This window comes from Callithrix jacchus, chromosome 15 (assembly GCF_049354715.1).
Source record: "Callithrix jacchus isolate 240 chromosome 15, calJac240_pri, whole genome shotgun sequence".
Classification (NCBI taxonomy): domain Eukaryota; kingdom Metazoa; phylum Chordata; class Mammalia; order Primates; family Cebidae; genus Callithrix; species Callithrix jacchus.
The window spans coordinates 9,786,059-9,813,173 of record NC_133516.1 but is presented as its reverse complement, the minus strand read 5'-3'; the positions used below and the strand labels follow the sequence as shown (position 1 = coordinate 9,813,173).

The 27,115-nt window shown below is 39.1% G+C and overlaps 1 protein-coding gene, 1 long non-coding RNA gene and 1 other non-coding gene across 13 annotated transcripts in view; 2 read left to right on the top strand and 1 right to left on the bottom strand.

The window, feature by feature from the left end:
* The window catches only part of FXR1 (FMR1 autosomal homolog 1), an 819,632-nt gene that overhangs the window by 174,440 nt on the left and 618,077 nt on the right, over positions 1 to 27,115 (bottom strand). The gene's annotated exons all lie outside the window — the stretch shown is intronic.
* LOC103788146 (uncharacterized) overlaps positions 1 to 27,115 on the top strand; it is a 38,812-nt gene that overhangs the window by 5,000 nt on the left and 6,697 nt on the right. The window contains exons 2-3 of the long non-coding RNA XR_008476553.2: positions 1,591 to 10,959; positions 21,247 to 21,357. This is a non-coding gene — a long non-coding RNA (uncharacterized LOC103788146). The remainder of the gene's footprint in view (positions 1 to 1,590; positions 10,960 to 21,246; positions 21,358 to 27,115) is intronic.
* Positions 10,521 to 10,652, top strand: LOC118148178 (small nucleolar RNA SNORA70). Its single transcript, XR_004734955.1, has one exon. It is a non-coding gene; the product is annotated as a small nucleolar RNA SNORA70 (small nucleolar RNA).

Genomic DNA, 27,115 nt, shown 5'->3' with positions numbered 1-27,115 from the left:
AACACTGCACAGGGGCGCACAGGTTTACAAACATCTGTTGTCATTATTTATTACTTTTCCTTGGCTTTAAGTTTCTGACTCATCCTTAGATAATTCAACAAAAGATATTTTGCCTTCTAGAGCTTGCAAAAACAGTTGCAGCTCTTTTTGTCTTAGGAGAAGAATCTTAAAATTGAAAATACACCTTCCTAACTTTTCGGTTCATGGCACATATGCTTCCTACCTGGTAGCCAGCAAGTTCTGTGTTCCTGCTGATGGCATCATTTACTTTAAAAATGTATCTGAGAATAAATACATTTCACTATAACAAATACATGAATTTGGGGAACAAATATAATAAAATTAATTACTTATGTCTGAGAGGTCATTATTAATGTACCACTTCAAAGAAACATGAGCTGGCTTTAATGTTGGCATGTATTAATTTCTATTTTAGAACTGATAAGGTCAAATATTTCAAGAGAAATAAGGTTTGTGACTTATTCTCACAGCTTCAAATTTTCATTGCTCTGAATTATACTAATAGAAACATTAAAGCTTGAAGTTGTGCGGAAGGAACATGAATAAAGGGAAAGATCTCGTCCTCAGTGGACCAAGGTTGTGGTTATGACTGGGATCAGGAAACCTCTCTGTAAAGGCAGGGGGAAACCTGGGAGGCGAAAGTTTTCAGAAGGAAAGCTGTCTGGAAAGCAGGAATATTTTATTAAGAGCTACAGAAACATTTTTACACTTAGAATGTAATTCTTCGGATGTCCATATCTAAATAGGAGTCAATAGAAAACTGTGTCTTAAAGGCTGAATTCTTGTATCTTTACTACTTGTAAACATAATTTTACTCTTCAGCAGTTACTCTCTATTTCGTGATTTGTCCTTTTTCTCTCTTTTCTCTGCCGCTCTAATGACACATGCTGACAGGTTTTCCCTGTGGCTCTGTGCTCTTACATGCTATCATTATATGAACAACTAAACGAGCCCTTTGGGGATCACTTGGGGAAAGGAATCTGTTGTTATTTACTGCGGCTTTCAGCAGAATAACAGTACTGAAGTTGGATGCTAACATCACCACCTTGTGTACAAATATTTTTTTGCACGCAGTTTCCTAATGTCATTAAGCAGTATTGTCATTTCATTACTTAGTAATGTAGCACTTCGATTACAGACAACATTGAAATAATTCTGTAATTCAAAACTGGAAAATAATAAACCATGGTTTGTTTTTAGTCCCTTGTAATTAGTTAGCCACCTAACACTCCTGTGAAGTTCTGTAAGAAGCAAAAATGCCCCAGAGCCCTTAGAATCCGGGAATTAGTCAAAATGCTCTTTAAAACAATGACTTAGGAATTCAGAGTAAAAAAGGCAAAGAAAGAATTAAATTCCTAAAGATTCATAATAATACCAACAGAACATGTAGCCAGTGCCCAAGGCATCTGATTGGTGAATCCCTAATTATAACAGATTTATTCACGAAGGCATTTTTAGCTCACCCAATGGGCTAATACTGGAAATCACTACTTCAAAGTATTATTTTGGTCTCTATCCAAAGCGTAGAACCTTGTGATAAGTTTCTGAATGTCAAACTTCTTTTTCTAGTGGCTTCTGGCATGTCAGAGCTCCACAGCAAGTTTTATAATTTTGATAGTCCTTGGAGATCAATGAAGTTGACTGGACTCCATTCCTCTTCCAAACAGAAATACCTTGCAGTCCAATGAAGAAAGTAGTGGCTAAAAGGGAAAGGGCCAGAATATTCAACACATTTGTCCTCGGTCCCAAAGGAAGCAAACAAGTCTGTTCCCTGCTATTCCTTCTTTCACGCTAAACATGTTAGACCATTTCTAGAAAAAAGCAATTTCGCGTTTGTATTTTTTGTGTTACTTCTTTCATAGTTTGTCTCCCTTTTGGTGAGTGAACTTGTTTTTAAAATGTTTGTATCAGCTCCTGGAGTAGCAAAATTATGTTTACACGTTTGTTAGCCTATTCGGAATGCTTCTTTTACTTCTAGAATTTTCCTACTTAAAGGTAAAGTTTGGGTCTATGGCAAAAACTTGAAAATGTTGCTAAGGATACAAGTCAAAGCACAGCAATCTAAGTGTGTGTGTGCACTCGAGAGCAACCCCATGAGGTTGGCAGGGCAGGGTAACCAGTTCTATAGATGAGCAAGGACATGCCAGGACAATGCCAATCATACACACGTGCTAGCACAGACAGCAGAGAACTCAGGTCTTCTGATTCTCAGTTCAGTGCTGTGTCCTTTATACTACTGCTGTCCTTGGGAACTAGCACACAGTACTTCTGTAGTGTGGATATTAGGAATAAAGGCCATTTCGTTAGCATTTCACCCATTTTTCATGGAAGTCTATCCGCACAGGATTCTGTTGAAAAGTCTGCCTGGTGCCATACTGTGGAACACAGAAGCTGAGATTCACCACTTAACTCCTCATGTTAACTTAGAATTAAGCACGGAGTCATTGTGAAAGGCTGTTTCATTTAGCTCTAACTACAAATGAATGTGTGCACATTTATATGCATGGTAAATATGTAGACCTTAGATATGTAATAATTTGTGAAGCATAAAATGAAAATTTTTGGAAATGTACCTAAAAGGAATAAAAACCCTAGGCACTTCCTTGTGGATATTGTTTTAGAAAGCTTCGGGCCTTTACCCTAGTGTTATTTACTTAATACTAAACAGTCATTTCAAATGTTTGATGTTTGAAGGGGGCCGGCCACTCAAGATCTTCATAGGAAAAAATAAACTTGTAAAGTCTTCAGAATGTCTGGTTGATGTTTCCCCATTATGTTGTATCTACTTATGTTAAGCAACGTGACCAAACCGAATACAACTGTACATAAAACTCAGATTCACTGAACTGTTCACCTTTTTGATTGATGACTCATATATCTGAAAGGTTGCAACCGAAATGAAAAAGAATATTGCCGCATTTTAATGAAGACGACTTTTGAGATTACAAAAATATAATTAGATTATATACATTTTAAAAAATCTTTTCATTTTTAAAATTACACAGGAAAATAAAGAGTACCACTGGGTAGAAATTGCTTAATAATTTCTTACTTTTTCTAAACGGTTCAAAGAACAAACCAGATTTCTGTAAGACAAAGTTCAGCTGAATGTTCTCTTTGGCAAATACTAGAACTTACTTCTATGCCTGGGACATTAGGAAAATGCCACTTGAATAAAGATGAAATGGAACAACCTATCACTACCTATAAAAGAAAGAAGTTAACTGGAATTTATCTAAGCTAACTTTATTTCCCAAACTCAAAATTGTAACAACAAAGTCCTTTACATGAGCAGCTCTGTGACCTGAAAGAAGAGGCTGTCTAATTTCTTTCCATGCATCAAGCCAAATAAATGAAGGGAGAAAATCATTCTTCTCTGTTGGCCTCCTGTGTAAAGTTTCTTTTCTTATCATCCCGTCTAGTCACATCTTTCTGCAGCCTGAATCACCCTCTTTTCCTCAGACTGGTAAGGCACTGAAACGATGTTTGTTCTGCTAATTAACTTTATTACCCTGATAACTCCCTGCAGCCTTTGACGAAAACAATTACCGTTACTTCTTTTTCCCCCCACTGGCAAAAAAAAAAGGGAAAAAAAAAAGAAAAAGAAAAAAAGACTATTAATTAGAAACGAGGCCCAGGTCCCTGCCATGTTATCCTGCCACGTTCCCAGGCCCTCGAGCAGGATAGCATTACATTGTCAGTAGTAATTTAGCTCTCATCTGTCTCTGCTAATTATTGTCACATTCATCAAATTCATCAACAAAAGTGCTCTCAGAAGGATTGCATATTTGCAGTTAATACAGCATAAACTGGTATTACCCATCACCACATTTGTGATGATGAGAGGGACACAACTTATTCATCCCTAATTAGAGCAAGCTGGGTAATTAATTATGCATTCCGCCTTATTACTTCTGAGTTCCCAGATATTGTTTGTCTAAAAAGGGGGAGAAAGCAGGAGAGAGAAGCCTGAAAATGCAAAAAAAAAAAAAAAAGGGTGATGTGTTTTGTCACATGCGCTATGCCATAATTCCCACCTGACAAACTAGCTGAATCAGTGGAAAATTGCGAGTTGTCAGCAGCAGAATAAACTGCTGTAATAGCTGATTAATGATCAGCACCTGTGACAGGTGCTGTACGGGACTGTAAACTTGGTTTGATTAACAGTCACTGGACGAATAAATATTAGTGACAGTCAGCGGAGAGCAAGTTTGCTTGTTTTCTTCCCTGTTAACAAACCTCACGCATTAAAGTTACTGATATTTCCGTCTGAGACACTCTATTTTTTGTAGTTATCTGGCAACACTGGCAGTGAGTTTTAATGGATTGTGTTTGTTTCTGTTCTGTTATTTTATTTCAGAACGAAATTGTATTTTGACAAGATGACCTGTAGGGGTTTAGATTCACCAGGTGTGGAAGAAAGACTAAAAAACAACAGGATTCACACTTGGTTTAATTTATGCTCACCTGCTAGTAATCTGGGTGTGTATGTGTGTGTATACATATCCACACATGCACATATATTCATTATACACATTTACATGTATGTACAATAATGATTAAGGAATATTTATGCTAAAAAACAGTCACAAACATGTAGAATATGCGATGTTCGCTTGCTTTTTGGTTTTAATTGTTTCTTTCCCCGTTCTGTGCATTGGATATTTTCCCCGGAAATATTGGCAGCGTGAGTTACCCCAACCCCATGTCTCAATCCAGAATTCAAAACTGCCTGCTGCCAGCTCAATTGTTTCTACTGAATTGACCAGTTTCAAACAGACTGGTCAGGAGGTGATTAACCTGTTTGAGCTGCCTGGTGATTAACCAGGAGTCAAGTTATGGGCACAGACAAGCAAAGTGTAAGTAATGAAAGGAAACCAATTGTCCTTTTTTTTTTTTTTTTTTTTTTTTAGGTCATAGTCAAAGAAGCTATCTGCCTTAACTGTGGTTCTTTTGAATTTTTTATTTATATAGTGAGAGATTAAGACTGTGGAATTTTGGAATCCTAAAGACCTACATTCAAAGTCCTGCTTAACTAGCTGTGAGTTTGGATAAGTTACTTAATCTGTCTGATCTTCTCATTTTTCCAGTGTAAAGTGAGGGCATTTCCGACTGCATTATGTGGTTACTGTGAAGATCAGGTAAGATAACGTGTGTAAAGCACCTAGCACAGCGCCTGGCACAGACATGGCCCAGTGATTCGCAATTTAATCACTATTAACACAACCGTGTGAAATTTGAATAGTCAGATTATTCTCATATTGTTTCATATGATGAATTGCTTTAACACCAATTAATTATCTTTTTTTCTCCACAGACTCCAAAATAACAGGAAAATTAAAAAGCGAAGCAAGATTATGCCCACTTATTCCTGAGTAAAAACTAGGATTAGTAATATGTCAGGGTAGTAGATAACCCACAGTGGTGCTCTAAGTTATTCAGTTACTTCTCAAAGGCACACAGGTTGCAACTGACTGAGTGGGGTAAACGTTGTTTTTTTAAATAGAGATGCCAGGACCCACCACCAGGTACTCTGATTCTATTCCTTTTGTGGAGGCCCTTGCCCATGGGCATCTTTAAAAAGTTCCTGGGCCAGACACGGTGGCTCATACCTAGTAATCTCAGCCCTTTGGGAGGTCGAGGCGAGCAGATCACATCAGGCCAGGAGTTCAAGAACAGCCTGTCCAACACAGCGAAACCCCTTTACTAAAAATACAAAATTAGCCGGGTGCGGTGGCACGTCTGTAGTCCCAGCTACCTTGAGAGACTGGGGCAGGAGAATCGCTTGAACCCAGGAGGGGGAGGTTGTAGTGAGCCAAGATCACACCACTGCACTCCAGCCTGTGCTACAGAGTAAGAAAAAAAAAAGTTCTTCAGGTGATTATGTGCGTGTCTTCAAACTTTAGAACTGGGGATAAGTACATAAAGTTAGAAATTTGTGAAAAAGAGTAAGCATTCATTCAGATGATAGAACTACTGTGAAATGGATGACTAAAAACTTACATACATTCCCTATGGGAGCTTTCTAGTTATCTAAAGTTGTTAAAGTATCACGACTGAAACACTTTTTTTGTTGTTAGTTAATCCAGTTGAGGAGAAAACCATCTAATAATTCAAACAGTAAGAATGATATTCAGAATCATCACCTTACTTTATACCACTAATTAGAATTGCAAGGTCAATTGCCTCATCTCACCGGAAAGAATAAACCCAGTGGTGGTGGCCAAAACATTTCTGTGGCTGACAGATGAACTAGGTGGCGGCAGGGTGACTGGTGATTGTGGCCTGCTCCCAAGTGGATATCGTGCTGCACAAATGGTGACAAGAGTTAAGAGACCAAACATTCCTGCCATGTGGGATGTATACACGTGGATTAAGAATCAGGTAATGGGTGGCCTGTGCCTGCTTCTTCCTGCACTTTGTTACCTAAACTTTGCTCGTCCTCGGTGCAAATCAGTCAATGGTTGTAGTAGGGTTCATTGGTCTGTCACTTCCCGATTGCTGCTTGTGGTCAGACAACCCAGGCAACCACATGAAACAGCATTGAAATTGCTTGTTTGGCTAGAACGCTGATATTCCACATTACGTTACAGTTCCCAGAGAGTCATCAAGTTCTGTATCTATATTCCAGAATTCCTGTAGTGCTACAATGTCTTAATTTAAATGTTTAATTATTTAAAAGTATTAAATTATACTTTATCAAGTTGGATAAAAACAAAAAAGGTAATCTATCTCTAAGCACTTACTTATTTTGAGGTAGGGTCTTACTCTGTCGCTCAGTCTGGAGCGCACTGGCAGGATCATGGCTCACCACAGACTCGATCTCCCAGGCTCAGGTGATCCTCTCAGCTCAGCCTCTTAAGTAGCTGGGACTACAGGTTTGCACCGCCACAAATACCTCTGTTTTTCAATTTTAGTAGAGATGAGGTATCACTATGTTGCCCAAGTGAGTCTCAAACTGAGCTCAAGCAATCCTCCTGCCTCAGTTTCCCAAAGTGCTGCAATTATAAGTGTGAGCCATCACACCCAGCCCACCTCTGAAAATTTAAATAGAAAAAGTCTCACTTGGCACATGGGAATTGGGGTGAGTCAATAGGGAATGCCTGGCTCCATAGGATGACTTGACCCTAATGGAGTTTTCTCTGGTCCAGAGCAAGCATGGGCAGACTATTACCAGTGGGATAATCTGGCTTGCCCTCTATTGTTGTAAGGCTTTGCAAGTTAGGAAAGGTTTTTAAGTGGTTAAAAAAAAAGATAAAAATATTTTGCAATATAAAAATGATATGAAATTCATTACATACATACAAATTGTATGGGATCTTGCTGGAATAGAAATTCTTGATTTAGGAGGTCTATTCTGCATTTCCAGCATGCTACCTGTGATACTCATGCTGCTGGCCTGAGGACCATGCTTAGAGAAGGGAGGCGTTAAACTGTGACCTCATCAGAAACACGCGAAGCCTAATGTCAGCCTGATCAAGAGCAGATCTTTTAGGAATGAACTCACATTAATCACGTGCACAAGGTTGACGCAAAAGCCTAACAATCTAATTTATTAACCCATCAATGAGAAATACAATAGGAACATTCTGTTTCTATAGACATGGTGCCTGATATGCTGAATTAGAGCAGAAGATTATTTTATCTTGCTCTGTCGCCCAGGCTGGAGTGCAATGGCACGATCTCGGCTCACTGCAATTACTGCCTCCCGGGTTCAAACAATTCTCCTGCCTCAGCCTCCCAAGCAGCTAGGATTACAGGCATGTGCCACCACACCCGGCTAATTTTGTGTTTTTAGCAGAGTTGTGGTTTCACCATGTTGGTCAGGCTGGTGATGTTCGGCTTCAAACCCCTGACCTTCAGCGGCCCAAAGTACTGGGATTACAGGCGTGAGTCACTTGGTCTTCTGTGGGTCAATTTTGAGTGATAATTCTAAGAGCCCTGCTCTAGCCATGCTAGCCAGAGAGAACTGTCTGTGATTGCAGGAATTCGATTCCACTTCTAATTTACATCACATAGTGATTCCCTAGTCGTGGTTTACTGTTTATTATTATTCCATGAAATTATGCCATGGCATTTTAAAAGATTTCCCTGCAAATTTATTTTAAGTATGTCATAACTCTAAAATCAAGAGGAGTAGCATTGAAGTATTTATCACTGTGAGACCAGGACCAAATCAGTGTCCTCATCAATGAAACGTAGAGGAGAGATTCAGGAAGACAGGATTCCCATGGACCCTTCCAGTTTTTTTAAAATTTATTTGTTATACTTTAAGTTCTGGGGTACACGTGCAGATTGCGCAGTTTTGTTATATAGGTCTACTCGTGCCATGGTGGTGGTTTGTTGTATCCATCCCTCGTCATCTACACTAGGTATTTCTCCTAATACTATCCCTCCCCTAGCCCCCTACCCTCCAGTCCCTGATATGTGATGTTCCCCTCCCTGTGTCCATGTGTTCTCATTGTTCAACTCCCACTTATGAGTGAGAACATGTGGTGTTTGGCTTTCTGTTCTTGTGTCAGTTTGCTGAGAATGATGGTTTGCAGCTTCATCTATGTCCCTGCAAAGGACATGAACTCATTCTTTTTTATGGCTGCATAGTATTCCATGGGGTGTATGTGCCACATTTTCTTTATCCAGTCTATCATTGATGGGCATTTTGGTTGGCTCCAAGTCTTTGCTGTTGTGAACAGTGCCACAACAAACATATGTGTACATGTGTTTTTATAATAGAATGATTTCTAATTCTTTGGGTATATACACAGTAATGGGATTGCTGGGACCCTTCCAGGTTTTAACACTAAACCCAAATAAAATTTTTCTGTAAGATACACATAAAAATGGGGTTCATTTTCTTGTTGCCACACTCCTGGCCTGTGCTGCATATTGTACTCTGGGCCCTCATTGACTTTTTTTTTTTTGAGATGGAGTTTTGCTCTTGTTACCCAGGCTGGAGTGCAATGGCGCGATCTCGGCTCACTGCAATCTCTGCCTCCTGGCTTCAGGCAATTCTCCTGCCTCAGCCTCCCGAGCAGCTGGGATTACAGGCACGCACCACTGTGCCCAGCCAATTTTTTTGTAATTTTAGTAGAGACAGGGTTTCACCATGTTGACCAAGATGGTCTCGATCTGTTGACCTCGTGATCCACCCACCTCGGCCTCCCAAAGTGCTCGGATTACAGGCTTGAGCCACCGCGCCCGGCCCCTCATTGACTTTTATGTCTTTTTTTCTGGTATTCTTGTTACCTGACAACTCTGTTCTGAATTTTCTTCATTAAAATAAGAACTCGTTAAGGCAGACATCTTATTCAATTTCGTATCCCCCAGCATTTTATATAAAAAGACTATCCAAGATGTGTCATTGAATTGAATTAGCGTGGAAATACCCTCAAAACAAGTAACTTTGGGGTAGAAGAACCTTAAAAGGTTGAGAGGTTGCAACCTTGCACAGTAACGTAGGATTGTGACAAGCCAGTTGATCGGATGTGTGGCAGCTCCTGGCCTCACACTGCATTAACTGTATTCTGTAAACTTATAAAACCATTATTCCCCCGGAAACCTCGAAAGAGTAGCTTGACTTTGCATTTAGTAATGGTTCATTCTATTTCTGATTCAAGCAACTTCTGATAATTCCATAATTAGATTCAATCTAAAGGATCAAGAACATTTTTGTATTGTGATTAGAATTTTAACATTATTCATGGTTTGTAGAAAGGAAAATATCCCATCTGGAATAATGTCAATGTCATATCTATATATGCCTTGTTGGATTTAATAAAAATCTTTAAAAATATTTTTTCTCCCCTTAATACATTTCCATTTATGTGCAATGTTTTTGATCAGGAAACTAAAAAGTAGCAGCGGGTGGGAATGAAGGGAGCCAAATATAGAATTGGTGCCAACAGATGCAAAAGTGCCATGGAAATCTTTGGCCCAGAAATAATAGCTTACCAAAATACACACACACACAGTTGTTGGACTCTTGAACAGATACACAGCCGTCTGTATAGACAACAGTGCTGTTGGCCAAGAGTCTCGGAGGCAGGCCAACCTCCTATCCAGATGCCACTGCCAGTGAGGAGCCATTTGGCTTCTAGTCCTCTGGCTGCCAACCTTCTCTCCCACTCTCTGGCATGAATTTTTACAGGGGCTGCTGAAGTGAATTAAGACTCTGAAGAGTTCTGTATTAATATGCCGCGACAACACAGAACACAGTGCCACAGGAGCCCTTTACGCTATTTGAATGTTTTTACCCATTATTATTTTTTTAGGTGTCAAAGAAACCTGACTTCTAGGTATTTGGCCACAGATAAATGCAATTGCTTTGGAAATTAAGAGTGATATATTTTGATTTCTGCATGGAGCCAACTCTCCTCAACCCAGAAATACCTTGAGAGTTTTTAAAAGGCAAGCAATTGAAAATATACATGCCAAAAAACAAACAAACAAAAAACTCAAAAGGAAAAAAGGAAAGAGAATTATAGATAAGAAAAGACCCTCTGCAGCCAATTAAGTGGGTTCCTTTCCTCATGGCGGCCCAGTGCGCCAGGGCTGCAAACAGCAGCTTCCTTGGTGGTGTAATACAGTCTGTTTCTTATATAGGTTGCTTGAAGGGACCTTTGGAGACAGGGCTTTCGGATGTATGTTCCTGTCTGTGACCTTGCACTACCCCAATGTAGGCTCCAAACAGGCATGTGAGATGCCTTTGGAAAGCCCAGGGAACTGTGGCCAGGGTCCGCATTGGCCAAGTGATCATGTCCATCTGCACCAAGCTGCAGAACAAGCAGCATGTGACTGAGGCCCTGTGCAGGGCCAAGTTCAAGTTCCCTGGCCGCTAGAAGATCCACCTCTTAAAGACGTAGGGCTTCATCAAGTTCAATGCCGATGAATTTGAAGCTATGGTGGGTGAGAAGCGGCTCATCCCAGATGGCTGTGGGGGTAAGTACATCCCTGATCGTGGCAAGTGGTGGGCCCTGCACTCATGAGCACTTCCACTGTGCTGCCCCCTCTTAATATTCACCAATAAATTTACTTTCTGTCCAAAAAAAAAAAAAAGATCAAGAAGTAAAATGTTTTCTCGTGGGGTTGGGGGGACAGTGAAAGACATTCTTCATATTTCTTCAGCCCTAGCAAAAGTGCACGGTGAAAAATCTCCTACTGGTCAGAAGATTGCAATAAGATCACATTTTGTTCAGTGACAATTGAATAAGTACCAATATACATCCATGATTGTTTGCATGCAACACTAACTTCCAAGAAAAAAGGAACAAGGGCACTATCTCTTCACCTGTAATCGAATCAAATTCCAATTTCTGACACTGTGAGGTTGCACCTATCAACCCCCGAGCCCCTCCCACCAGGAGAGGCTTCTTTACTGCCTGTTTTTCCCTTCGCTCACATCCGTGAGGCTGAGCAGCCAAACAGATCCTGCCGAAGGAGCTGGCTTCATTTCTGCAGTTACTTTGCAAGAGCAAAGTTTTGAGATTGATCTGATTCAAGGGAGGACTATCCGAGGCTGGCATAATATCTGATTATTTTGATGAATTAAGAAAGATGCCACAGTTAAAATTATATATGTCAATTTGCACAAAACAGTAGTTTCTAATTTGAATTTCTTTTAATGTCAGAACTAAACACCAAATTGCTATTGCACGTAAGAAAAAAGGAAAACAGCAAGAGTTCACACTTACATTACTTTTCTTGCCTCTGCTAGTTGATTTATACAAACGTAACATTTGAACTGAGGGAATTCTTTCTGTGTACTCCAGAGAGTTTCTCCAGTTTGCTCACAAAAATACAATAAGCTCTTGAGGTTGACTCATTAGGGTTTCAGTCACACACGAAGTGATCTTAAGCCATATAAGAAGCAATATTTTCCCTGGATACCTTTAGTAGGGCTGCCATATTTACTTGAAGCAACATTAATTGCTCTCAGATCTCTAAGTGTCATTGACATTGATAAATCATCCTTAGAGAGACATGAACAAATGAATCAAATGCTCATCATCACACTCAGAAAAGAAATAATAGACCAGGCAGCCTACTTATGTAACTCTGTGTCACATAAAGATTTCTTGATGAGCCATACAACCTCATCCAGGTATAAATTGTGTGACTAACACACTGAAGAGACAGCTTAATAATAGAAAAGCATGTAGCCGAAGTACATTGTAGAAATATAGTATTTCGTCTTTTAAGACATAAAGTCTTTTAGTTTATTAGAGTCAAGTACAACTATTTGTTTGCTAACTCTACGTTAACATAGAGAAAAATCTTCCATTTCCCCACTGTATAAATGTGATGAAATTGTTATTAATTACATTGAAGTAATGTTTTTGTAATTAAATTTCTTCAGTAGCATGTAAAATACTTTGCCGTATGGAAAAGTAATGGTCATACAAATATATGGACAACAGCAATATTAGTTGTTAAATTTCTCCTTAGGAATTTTCTAACCCATCAACCTAAAAGAAGCCTGCAGTATTACTCTGTATTGTCTTCTTTTATGATTTTATCTAACCCCGTAGTTTAGAAGAAAATTAGTTGTTGCTATTTTTTGAGAGAGTCTTGCCCTTTGCTCTTTTGCCAGGCACCAGGCTGGAGTGCAGTGCTGTGATCTCAGCTCACTGCAACCTCCACCTCCTGGCTTCAAGCAATTCTCCTGCCTCAGCCTCCCTAATAGTTGGGACTACAGGCATGTGCCACCATGCTCAGCTAATTTTTGTATTTTACTAGAGACGGGGTTTCACCATGTTGACCAGGGTGGTCTTGATCTCTTGACCTCGTGACCCGCCCACCCTGGCCTCCCAAAGTGCTGGGATTACAGGTATGAGCCACCATGCCTGGCCATGAAAATCAGTTTTTGCTTTCACTACGTAATTCTCTACTTTGTTTTTAAAGATAGAGAATATGATTTCTCTTTTTTTGGCAATAGTAACTTCTAAGAATAGCATCTTTTCTCTCTATGAGCTAAGGAAGGGGACTAAATTAATGGCGATATAGCTGTTCCCTTCCATTGACTATGGTAAGAGGAGCAGCGGCAGTGAGCACTCCCTTCTCCCCCTGCCTTTCCTTGATCTGTCTTTGAGCAGCAGCTTTTCCTTTGTCCCGTGGACCATCTGTGTGCCTGCAAACATCTACACAGATATCAGCAGATCCCAGCAACGGCCACTGCAGCTGCCTGGTCCTTCCTAACTGAATGAAAACTCAAATTGCCAAGATGGCAAATAGTCTCTTTTTTTTCCCCCATAGACATATGCTACCTGCAAGTCTTACAATAAATTTCATGGTTTCAGTAGCATTTTATAGACCCTCAGCAATTCCTTGTATATGCATTTTTGTGCTTTAATCTGATTACTTATGATGGCATTTTCAAAATTTAAGTCTACAAACACTAATTTTGAGGAATGTTAACAACTTTACCTAAATTTACTGAACATTTAGTATGTGTTTTACATGCTGTTTTCTTATCCAATACTCACAAGTTTTCAAAGTGTTATTAGTATGATTTCCGTTTTGTGGATGAGAGAGGGGAGGATTCGAGAAGCAATTCACATGGCTCAACAGTTGAACTGGGCAGAATTCGAACCAGGCAATGTGACTGAAGAGCTTATACTCTTAAACAATATAACACAGCTGTTAGGTAAGAAAGCATTTGTTGGCCGGGTGCAGTGGCTCAGGCCTGTAATCCCAGCACTTTGGGAGGCCGAGGTGGGTGGATTACGAGGTCAAGAGATCGAGACCATCCTGGTCAACATGGTGAAACTCAATCTTTACTAAAAATACAAAAAAAAAAAAAAAAAATTAGCTGGGCATGGTGGCACGTGCCTGTAATCCCAGCTACTCAGGAGGCTGAGGCAGGAGAATTGCCTGAACCCAGGAGGCAGAGGTTGCGGTGAGCTGAGATCGGGCCATTGCACTCCAGCCTGGGTAACAAGAGCGAAACTCCGTCTCAAAAAAAAAAAAAAAAAAAAAAAAGAAAAAGAAAGCATTTGTTGGGGGACAGAAGTGGTCAGTGAATTCGCAAACGAGGAGGTAAACCAAATTGAACAAACTTCTTTCCTGCAGTATTTCTCAGAGCATTTAATATACATGCCCATTAACATTGACTTTATAAGGTGGGATCTAATATGTGATATTTTTCAGACATATTGATCCTCATAGATCTCTCATGTAATTAATGTTCCTCGCATAGCACTTTGGGAGAGACTGCCTTGGTATGTATTTTTAGAAGCAGAATTGTTGGGTCAACCCAATTACGCTTTCCACTGATTCTTTTTTAAAATTATGAATGACTCACTGTTCTTTAGCAAATGAGAATCTCAGAGGTTAATGATCCCCTCAAGGGGTGATGGGAAACTATAGCATGACTCAGAAAATATAGCAGGGGAAATATATGTGAATAACCATATTATAGTCTACACTATTTATATATAACTATATAATAAAATAGAGTAGACAGAGTCGCGTATTTGAATTGCAAGTTTATTATTATTTTTATTTCCTTTTTTTTTTAATTTTGAGACAGGGTCGCACTCTGTCACCCAGGCTGGAGTGCAGTGGCATGATCATGGCTTACTGCAGCCTTGACCTTCTAGGCTCAAGAGATTCTCCCACCTCAGCTTCCCAAGTTGCTGGGTGCATGCCACCATGCCTGGCTAATTTTTATTTTTTGTAGAGATAGGGGTCTCGCTATGTTGCCCAGGCTGATCTTCAACTCCTGAGCTCAAATGATCCTTCTGCCTCAGCCTCGCAAAGTGTTGGGATTACAGGCATGAGCCACCATACCCGGTCTTTTCTTTTTCTTTCTATACTCCCCTTTAGGAGAAAGAGCAGAATAAGAAAAAGAAATGATGCTAATGCTCAATGTTTACAGGGCGCAGAGTACTCCGTTATGTATTGTCTCATTTGATTCTAACAACACACTTTAGAGGAAAGGCAATGTGACCAAAAAGGTTGAATTGCCAGGAAATGGTAGACCTGGGATTCAAACTTGAGGCTCTGACTTCCAGTTGAATTATTCTTTTACAATTCCAATAGTACTTTCAAAAATTAAATTCCAGGAGTGTCTTTTAATTAAGTAATATTCAAGCCAATGTTTAATACCTCCAAATTTTATGGTCCAGAAAAAGCTGCTGATCAGACCAAGGCTCCTGGTGCTAAAGAGAGAAGCTCAGCCTCCAAGTGCTTGAGCCTGAATGTCTGTTTCAAAGGCTGGCTCTGCCTCTCACCATTGTTTTAGTACTGAGAAAATAATTTCACCTCTTATTAAGTTACTTTGTCACCAAAAGAAAATTAAATTACATTTAGTAACCTGCACCTGCAAAGACAGACAAATGGCCAACATGTTTTTTCTGTTTAAGCTTTCAGAAAAAGGATTAACATAAGATTCTGCATTAACATTCAGTTAATGAGAAATATTTAACTATCCATAGGGGCTTGTTTCTCCAGACACTTTTGTCAATTAGTGTTTGACTTTCTTCAGCGACTTCCTGATTTATATCTGCTATGGTTTGAACATTTGTGTTCCCTCCAAAATGCACATGTTGAAACTTAATCACCAGTGTGACAGTGTTAAGAGGTGTGACCTTTAGGAGGTGGCTGAGTCATGAGCCCAGATCCCTCAGCAATGGGTTGAGTTCCCTTGTTAAGAGGTTCGAGGGAGCTGTCATTCCTTTTTCGTTCTTTTGTCCTTCTGCTTTTCACCTGTGAAAATACAGTGTTCATCTGCTTCAGAGGCTGAAGCCAAATGCCATCCTGGAATGAGAGATTGGGCCCTCACCAGATAAGGAACCTGCTGATGCCTTGATCTTGGACTTTGCAGCCTCCAAAAACTATGAAAAAATAAATTTCTGTTATTTCTAAATTACCCAGTTTCAGACATTTTGCTATAGCTGCACAAATGGAAATGCCCTTTAAAGTTTTTCAGGTACTTACATTAAAAAGGAGGCAATGTTAATTACAATAATGTTCTCACAAATTAATGCTTTCTATAGGTAATAATTTCCCTAGACGTTTGTATTAGTTACTCTGGTTACCTTCTTGTAATGTTAATTTTTTTTTGTCGATATATTTATAAAAAAGCAGAGCCGAAGTTCCACAGACTTTCTTGGTATCTTTTTCACAACACCCCAGGCCAAAGGAAATACTTAGATTTGTTTATTAAGTAGCAAGTTCTAAGAAGTCAGTAAGTATGTCTTAAGCGTTTAGTAATCTTTTAAAAATTTATATATATATATATATATATACACACACACATATGCATATATATAAAACTTTTATATGTAAAACTTATATATGTAAATAAAAATATATAAAACTTTATATATGTGTGTACATGTGTATGTGTATATATACATGAAGAAAAATATTTATATTTTATTCCAAAATATTTATAATTACTTACTAATGGAATGTCTACGCCAGTTGACCACTGCAAAACTTTTCAATCCTTGGAATCAAATTGGTTCCCATCATTCTATTTCTTGTTTACACATTGATTTTAGAATGTTACCTGCTTTTTTATCAAAGCAACCATAGAAAACTCAGCATTGCAAAGATATGAAATTATCAAAAGGAATGTAGTATGATCTAATATTGAAACTATGAACCACCTAGAGCTGGTAGTTTGCAAGTATAAAATATAAAATATCTCATGGCATCTCTGAGAGTTCACTGCAGTGCCCTGGGGAACCTCTGTACACAGTTTGGAAACTATGGAATTAGGGAATTTATACAGTATTTTATATTTTAGCATAAGGTATTTAAATATTCAATATTTAATTGTATTACGAGAGGGGGAGAGAGAGAGAGAGAGACTGCTATTTAAAACCCAAGATGACTGTAGCCTTTTTCCTCTTCTAAGGGAGGCATCCTAATTCATAAGAGCAGGATACTATTCTGTTCTTTTCCGGTGGCTGGAGGGAAGAAAAAGAGTGAGACCTAGCACAAGAGTGAGTCTGTAGATTTGCAATGGGCTGCCAGAATCTGCTTTAGAATAGATGAAAACAAAAGAGCTCAACTTTTCTGTGTAATGAAGTGAGCAGTGACATGGAAGAGAGAAGGGCATATGCAATAATGTGGGAGTCTTGGATCCTCAAGCAGCACAGATAGCTGAGGGTATTTTTTAAGAGTGATGACATCTAAGACTCTGCTTTGTTGTTACTGTGCTATGAAAGCGAGCCATCTTCCCAAACCTCTAGTAGTCTGCTCTACACAAATATCTTGTATGAAGTGGTTTTTTGGTGGAAATCAGAGATGGCTGGAGTTTACGATTGGATCAGCCCAGAGGAGAGACTGGAAGTGGTGATGTCTGAGTGACCCTGAGAACTCTGTGAAGGTAGCTCTCGAGGCAGAGTGACCATAACAATCAAGCCAGCAGGAATGCCCAGCAAGCCTGGGGAAGAGAGACAGGTTTGAGTAGACATGCAGAAAGGCTGACTTCAGGCGTGGTAGATTAGAGGGACTGAGTAAGAGGCCAGAGCTTGGGGAAGGTGGGAAGGAATCATTTACTGTAGAAGCTGGGGTTGTGCGTGTAACGTCAGTGTAGTCTTTAGGGCTCAGATGAGGGACTGTAGACTATTTGTGGTGAGTCGAAAGACCCTGTGCCAAGTTCAGGGCCAAGGCATGTGTACAGTCTGGATTTATAGGCAGAAGTGACATATATCATGATCTAAGAAAGTAGAAGTGTCCAGGTCAGCAGCAAAGATTGTATATCAAACACTGGCCAGAATCCAAAGTGATTTCCTCCTCTGGCCAAGTCTAATTCTTGTTCCTGTTAGATGAGCAACAACACACAAATTTCAGTATGATAAGAGAACCAGAGACCAAGCGAAGAGTTATTTTGTGTTTCAGTTATTCTCTACTCAAAACAGGATGATTCCAACACTATTTTAGTATAAAAACCATCAGAAAACTAGGAATAGAAGAAAACTTCTGTAACATGAAGGAAGTCATTTACGAAAAACCCACAGCTAACATTATAGTCAATGGTGAAAGGCCAAAAACTTTCCCACTAATATCAGTAACGAGAGAAGAATGTTCACTTACAGCCCTGCTACTCAGCAGCGGATTGAAGTTCTAGCTAGAGTGAATTGAGGAGAACAAGAAATACAAGGCATCCACGTTGGAAAAAAATTGGTAAAATTATTTTTATTCATAGATGTCATGACTCTATGTACAGAAAATCCCAAATAATGAACAAGAAAACTACCAGAACTAAGAAACAAATTCAGGAAAGTTACAGAGTACAAGGTCAACTCACACACACACACACACACACACACCCCAACTGTGTTTTTACACAGGAGCAATGAACAGTCTGGAGAGGAAATTAAGAAAGCAATTCCATTTACAATAGCATCTAAAAGAATAAAGGAACTAGAAATAAATTTAACCAAGGAGGTAAAAGACTTGGACATTTAAAACTAGAAAACATTTCTGAACTATATTAAAGAAAATCTAAATAAATGGAAAGACATTTCATGTTCATGGAAAGATTTACATTGCTAAGATGTCAATATGACTCAAAGCTATTTACAGATTCAATGTAATTCTTATCAAAATCTTAATAGCTTTTTCTTTCTTTCTTTCTTTTTTTCTTTCTTTCTTTTCTTTTTTTTTTTTTGCAGAAATGGGAAAGCCCATGCTCGCATTCATATGGACTTGCAAGGGGCCCTGAGTTGCTAAGACAATCTCTATTAAAGAAGAAGAAAGTTAGAGTGCTCACACTTTCTGACTTAAAAACTTACTTTAAAATTTAATTTTCTGATTTAAAAGCTATTGAAATCAAAACGGTATGGTGCTGGCATAAAAATAGGTAAATTTATATACCAGTGGAATAGAATTGTGAGCCCAGAAGTAAACCCAAACATTTATGGCCAATTTATTTTGACAAAGGTATCAAGACCATTTAATGAAGAAAGAATAATCTCTTCAACAGATGGTGCTGGGACAGCTAGATTTCCACATGTGAAAGAATGAAATTTGGCCCCTACTTCATCCTGTACACAAAAATTTACTAAAACTAGATCAACAACCTAAATATAAGAACTAAAATGATAAAACTCTTAGAAGAAAATACAGGGATAAATCTTCATGTCCTTATTTGGCAATGAATTCTTAGATATGGCACAAAACACATGAGCGACAAAAAAGAAAACAGATAAATTGTACTTCATCCAACTTAAACACATTTGTGAAGCAAAGGACATTATTAAGAAAGTGTAAAGACAACCTATAGAATAGGAGAAAAGATTAAATATTTGCCAATCATATATCTGATGAGTTTAACATACAGAATATAGGGAGAACTCCTACAACTCAATAACAAAAAGACAACCCTATTTAACAAATGGGCCAAGGACTTAAATAGATATTTCTCTAAACAGGATAAACACACACGATCAATAAGCACATGAAAAGATGCCCAACTCATTAGCCATTAGGAGAGTGCAGATACAATTCATCATGAGATACCACTTCACACCTACTACGATAGCTAGAAAACACACACACTCACACCCCTCCCAGAATATAACAAGTGTTGGCAAGGATGTGGAGAAATTGGAACCTGTGTATATTGCTAGTGGGACTATCCAGTGGTACAGTCACTGTGGAAACAGTTTTGAGTTCCTTAAAAGCTAAACACAGAATGATCATATAACTCAGCAATTCCACCCCTTGTACCTAAGTGTATGATAATTGAAAACGGAAACTCAGACACTTGTATGCGAAAGTTCATGGCAGTAAAATTCATAGTAGCCAAAAGGCCGTACAACTCAAGTATTTATTGACAGATAAGTGAATAAGCAAAATGTTGGACAATAGAATATTATTCAGCCAGAAACAAACGATACACTAGAACAGGGGTGAACCTTGAAAACATTCTGCTCACTGAGACCAGCTAGACACAAAAGGAAAAATATTGTATAATTCTATGTATGGAAAATATCTAGAATAAGCAAATTCATGGAGACAGAAAGTAAAAGAGAGGTTACTAGGAAACGAGGGGAAGGAAATGGGAGGTTATTGCTTAATGGATACAGCGGTTTCGTCTGGGATGGAAAAGGTTTGGAAAACAGTGACGACGGTTGCACAACATTGTGAATGAAATTAATGCCAGTGAATTGTACACTTAAAATTCGTAACAATTGTCAATTTTATGTTCTATATATTTCCCACTATATATTTTTGTACAATAAGGATATAGAAAAAGTTTGAGCAATATTATTTAGGTAAGCTAAAAGGGCAGATAAATATCAGCAAAAAATTAATCTGTGTTTTAGGGTCTTACAATTTTAAGGTGAGAAATCTAAATAAATCATTCAGTAAGAAAACCCAAACACTGTTATATACCATTCAGAGATCATCTCATGTTTTGAACCCCGGATTTCCCTTATTCGTCGGTCTAAGCACATCTATAGGCTCTGGATTCTAACAAGTCTAGGCTTCAAAGGAATGCGAGCTACTCTGGCCAGTTTTGATCGACAGTGATGGCATCTGTTACTTCATTAGTGGGGCTTGATGAACAGGTTCCGTTTTGCTATTTAGTTGCAACATTAAACAGAAAGCTGAGAAACTTTTGGACATAGATTTCCCATAGGAAAGTTATCCTTTCCATGATTTCGGTAATATGAAATTTTTCTTTCTGAGCAAGAAGTGAACATGGAACTTGGCATGACTTCCTTGAGAATATTAACCATCACCATTTATTGTTTCTGTTATTTTTTTTTTTCAAGAGGGTCTATAAACAGGAGTTTGGTCAAGAGTTTCAGAGTAAATAGTGACGTAGGAAATACGGTTGGCTGGTCCTAGGGGTTGGAACAAAGGATGTTTGGGGCTGAGACAGAATCGAGGCAGTGGGCGCTGGGCAGTGTGTGGGCCCTGTATGAGAAATCTGGGCAGCTGGGCAGAACCCAGCTACTGGGTGCCTGAGCATTTGCTGGGAGAGGAGGATGACAAGCAGCAAAGCTAATGATGGTACTCAGTCAATCTTGTGATCTGCCTGAAATCCTTCTTAAAGAACGAAATGGATTTAAATAAATGAGAAATACTTCTTCCTCCATGGAGGTAAACTTAAATATAGTTGAACCTACAGGTGAGAGCAAGGAGAGAGCCTGGGCTAAAGGAAATCGGTATACGAAGAATCATAAATGCTCTTACGTTTGTGAAAACATTGTCAGTGGTAAGGCACTAATCAAACCTCAGTGCTCTGGTTGTTCACAGATGCAGAATTTAAGGGATATTCCTTAGCAAAATGTTCTGATCATCTTGGAAGCCCTGCTGGTAAAACAAAGATGAAAATATCTTCATTTATCACTCTACTACATCAACATGGTAAGAACTGGAGGGCTAAGAGGAAGAAACAAAGGTTCAAATGGTATGTTTTTAATCTAGAAAAAAAAAACCCTCCCTGGTTTTAATTACAAATTTTAGGCTTTAAAAAATGAGTTTATCATTTGCAGTCTCAGGGAGAAAATATTCCCCAGAAAATAAAAAAGATGCCCTCCATAATGCAGCCCAAAATAGATCTGGGGCTGTTTGAATAAAGAAAGATGTTTGTTTCATGTGTTTATAAGATAAAACAATGTGTAGGCCGGGCGTGGCGGCTCACACCTGTAATCCCAACACTTTGGAAGGCCGAGGCAAGCGGATCACAAGATCAAGAGATTGACACCGTTCTGGCCAACATGGTGAAACCCCATCTCTATTAAAAATACAAAAAATTAGCTGGACCTGGTGGAGAAGCCTGTAGTCCCAGCTACTCAGGAGGCTGAGGCAGGAGAATTTCTTGAACCCGGGAGGTGGAGGTTGCAGTGAGCCAAGATTGTACCACTGCACTCTAGCCTGGTGACAGAGTGAGACTCTGTCTCAAAAAAAAAAAAAAGATAAATAATGTTGAAAGGTAAAACAGTGAGACATACGTTCATAAATCCGCTACCATAAACAATCCCTATTAACACTTCAGTGACTCTTGTTGCAATATTTTTTCTATCATACCCTTGCAGCACTGAGTACAGCATTAAGTTTTTTGTTCCTGTTGTTAATTCCATAGGTAAACCTTTTCTCCCTTAAATTTCCATTTCTTTAATTATTACCGAGCCTGCCTATTTCTCCTAAGCAAATTACAGGCTCTATTTTTTTTCTTTTTTCATGTTCTTTGTCTATATTATATAATTTTTTTGCACATTCATGTGTAAAATTTTGTTTTTCCTCATCCATTAAGGACAGGCTGTGTTTGCACCTTGGTTCCACCATTCACTAACTGTGTGACTTGGGCAGCTTACTTAAACTTGCTGCAATTTGGCTTCTCATCTATGACGTGAGGTTAGTAGCCTCTCTCTTCCACAACATTCCATAATGTTGTATAAACATTAAATGAGTAAAACATGCGAAGCACAGTGTCTGGCTGCCGTAAGCACGATGCCATGTGTTCACCATCCATTTCACTTTCCTTGGCGTGGAGCTAAACTAGATTGTCCCGCTCCCCAAAAATGTGTCACCTGAGGACTGCTGCAGGTAGGTCTTCTTGATGCCATCCACACTGCTAGAAGTGCAGGATGGAAGGAAGGTTTTCCCCGAATCATCACAAAGAAAAGCCACCTGACCCTTAGCAGACTCTACTGATATTGATCGGATTGTTTTTTAGAAAGCCACTGGGATTTGGGGGTTTACTGATGGTAGCAGCTAGAAGCATTTACTCTGCAATATATCTGCACATGGTAAACACTTGAGGAACAGAAGCTATCGACATTACTATTATTATTCACAATAAACAGGGATGGCCAGTGTCAGCCTTAGACTTGAATCAGACTGAATATTAATTGGTCAGATGGATTTAAAACAATTTCCTTCACTCTGAACCTTTCTCTCCTTATCCCATTTTTTTTCCAGCTGTGACTCACCCTTACCTCATTAAAACAAGCATTGTATGTCCTCAAGAGGCTGTGTTCATAAGAATTATGAAGTGCAGTTAGCATTTTATATTTTATTATAATCAGGTCCATTTCTTTAAGGCCTCCACCTAACCTGTGCTCCTTAAAGCCACTGGTTCTTATTCATTTGCATGATTGCAGTTACAAAAAAGAAACTAATACAATATGTGGGAGGAAGGTATTGATGAGAAATGTTTTATCTATAGTCATAAATCTGCTTGGACATAATTTTGGGTATCTATAGACTAACAAACTTATGTGCATAGACATGCGGTCCCGTTGGAGTACTGTAAGTTACTCACAGACAAATGAGTAGGCATAAGAGGCCTAAAGTAGGATGAGCTAAACAATTTAACCTCATTTCAAAAGCCCCATGTATTCCATGTATGTATTTCTGGGAATGAGAAATAACTTCAGAGTGCTCTGATATCAAGTATTGTTATGTTTTTTTAAAGGTTTTACACAAGGACCCATTTAGTGGCTAGTATTTTGTGACTCTGACAGTAGCCTGCTGAGGTGAATGAAAGTGTTGGGATGGCTGCCTGTTCTTAGTTGGATTAAATTACGGTTCTTCACGGTGGCCTCTGGGGATTCTCCTACACTCGCTTCAATCCACCAGTTCCTTCCCTTCTCATCTATTCTTTCCCAGATTTCTCACAAAATTTGGGCAAAAATGGCCCAAAGGGCATTGCCGTATAACTAGGTGTTGGGAGGCTGAAGTACTGATGGTTCCCTTTCTTGGGATTTATTTCAGTGTGGTCATGACTAATTGACTTAAAATGGGAGTGAGGAGGACCTCTTGTCAGCAAATGAGGCATATTTAGGGTTGATGGTTTCCTACTCACAAAAAAAGGCACAGGAAACTTAATGTAAGACACCAGGCACAACTACTAAGCACAATTAGTAAATGGGTAATTGCATTTTCATATGATCTCATTTGACCCTCATAGCAGCCTTTCCTGTGACATGGCCAGAAAATAGCATTATCTTCCTTTTATTGAAGAGAATATAATCAGAGATGGTAAGATAATAAGAGCCAGTATGCCCTGCTTAAACCTAAATCTACACCATGCTAATATTCCAAAACAGCATGAAAAACCTACTATGGCCAGGTGCCACCACAACTGCAGTGTGACCTTGAGCAAGTTACTTAATCGCTCTGTGCCTCGGTTTTATCATCTGTAAAATGGGAATAAGAATACTGACTTTATGGGGTTGTGGGAGGATTAAATAAGTCAGCATACCTAGTGTTCTGAGAACAGTTCTGGGGCATAATATGTATCCAATAAGTATAAGCTATTATAATATATTGTGGAAATAAAAATTATTACTCCTAATTAGTAAGTGAAAGAATTTGGTTTTAAAACAAGATTTTCTAACTCCAAATCCAGTGTTCTTTTAATCATAGCACAGCTGTCTCAGACTACCTTACTGTCCTCCCACAGCCAGTTAAGTGTCATACCGCACCATGAAAAGAAAGTTAGTGTTATGTCTTATATCAATATCATCCATTTAGTGCTAAAATGCTAATAGCTCCTTAAATACCGTAAACACACACGAATATACATGGTATTTTTATTCACCTTTAAAGATTTGTAAACTGTAAAATCCATTCTCTTAGTTTACTTTTGAGTAGATATTTTTAAGGAACAGTGTCTCTGTCACCCAGGGTGGGATGCAGGGACCTAATCATAGCTCACTGCAGCCTCAAACTCCTGGGCAATCCCACCTTAGCCTCCCAAAGTCTTGAGTAGAATTTCCTGTAAATATTCTGGAAGGAATTTTTCTAACATTAGAAGCCAAGGTAAACATATCTTGATTTGGGGACTTAAAACATACTCGGAAACTTGAATAATAATCCTTTATTTAAAAAAAACTTTTAGGGCCGGGCGCAGTGGCTCAAGCCTGTAATCCCAGCACCTTGGGAGGCCGAGGCAGGTGGATCATGAGGTCGAGAGATGGAGACCATCCTGGTCAACATGGTGAAACCCCGTATCTACTAAAAATACAAAAAATTAGCTGGGCATGGTGGCACGTGCCTGTAATCCCAGCTACTCAGGAGGCTGAGGCAGGAGAATTGCCTGAACCCAGGAGGCGGAGGTTGCAGTGAGCCGAGATCGCGCCATTGCACTCCAGCCTGGGTAACAAGAGCGAAACTCCGTCTCAAAAAAAATAAAAAATAAATAAAAAAATAATAATAACTTTTAGGTTTGGAGGACCATGTGAAGGTTTGTTATATCATATAGGTAAACTTGTGTCATGGGGGTTGTTGTAAAGATTATTTAATCACCCAGGCATTAAGCCTAGCAACTAATAGTTTGTTATTTTTCTTCTGCTTTCTGCTTCCTCCCACACTCACCCTCAAGTACATCACAATGTGTTGTTTCCTTCTTGGTGTTCATGAGTTCTCATTATTTAACTCCCATTTGTAAGTGAGAACATGTGGTATTTGGTTTCCTATTCCTGCGTTAGTTTGCTAAGGATAATGGCCTCCAGCTCCATCCATGTTCCCGCAAAATACATGATCTTGTTTTTTTTTTATGGCTGTATAGTATTCCATGGTGTATATGTACCGGATTTTCTTTATCCAATACCCAGAGGAATATAGATCATTCATCATAAAGACACACAGACATGAATGTTCACTGGATAAGAATTCTTATTCATTGATTTATTTACTCAAGAAGTATTTACTGAGTTCTTCCTACATGTAAGGATTGGGTTATTCTCTATGAAGACAAAGAAGTGTCTTAAAGTTTCCTGCCCTCAAAAGAAGAAAACATAATAATTTTGCTTAAGATTTCCATCAGTGCTATCAATATATGAGCAGAGATAAATAATTGGATTTTTCCTAAATGGTTTTTTAAAAGAGGGTGTGAAAAGGATGGTCGTGTTAGTGCTTCTCTAATTAGCATGTATTAAAACTGAGGTTCTTCACAAAAAATTGTCCTTCTCCCTGCAAAACCTACAGCTCATTTTAATTCCTCAAATATTTGTTATTGACACAACACATGCCGGGTGGACATAGTCCTTGTCCTCTAGGAACTTGTGGGATAGTAGAGCAGATAATACCAGGCAGAAAATGATCCACGGTTTTCAAATGACATGTATGTAGAGAAAGGTAATGTTGAAGGGGTAGAAGTAATCAGTTTTAGGAAAGAGGTGGTAGGTCCACAGGGTCTTGAAAAGCAAGTAGAATTTTGACAAGTGCTGTTGTTACATGGAGTAGAAATGTATAGCATGCGACAGAGCTGCTGTGCTGTCCAACATGGCAGCCACCGGCCACATGCTGCTATTTAAATTCAAACTGGTTACAATAAAACAAGATAAAAAATTCAGTTCCTTGGTCACACCAGTCACCTTTCAAATGCTTTATAGGCACCTGTGGCTACAGGCTATGACACTGGGCAGCACAGAGGAGAACATATCAATCATAACAGAAATATCTTTTGGAAGGGGTGCTATCAGACTGGGAATGAAGGAAGATCGGGAGGTGGAAATAATGAATTATCTAAATTTCTGTTCAAGCCCTCAGACAAAACCCCAGAAATAATAATATATCCATGTATTTCCTCCCCAAATCTAAATGGGAAATCCATGCCTATGTAAGGATCAATGACTCAATTGTTTCAGTGGCTGGTCTGGTTCAATAATCATGCTGAGTTCATAGGATAAATCAATAATGAAGACATAAAACTTAACAGGCCTATCTAATTGCTTCATGTATCTGAGCATGCAGATCGCAGTGGCTGAAAGCCAGGCCCCAGGGCACAGCCAAGTGTGGGTGCTGCTGTTTCTGCTGGCAGGAGCCTGTTGTCTGAGTGGGTCTCAGTGGCTTGGGGCTGTCACAGTTGCAGTTCGCTAAGAGCATGTCCATTATCAAATTATTTACTTCTTTGGAAATAGTGACAGCATCCATTGCAAGCCTAAAAGGTAGTCGGAGACTTGAGGAACAAGTCCTGCTCTGTGGATATGGATGAATTGAGCAATGTGTGGCTACAGTCCTTGATAAACTTGTGAAGTGCAAACTTCACCATCTTCTGTTTGTTCTGTCAGAAGGGAGGTTTGGCTCGGCCTCCTAAGGTTGTAGGGGTGTTTTTACAAAGCCATCCAGGCAAAGGTTTCTTTTTCCTTGAGGTACGAATGTGTGTAGGGCCAGG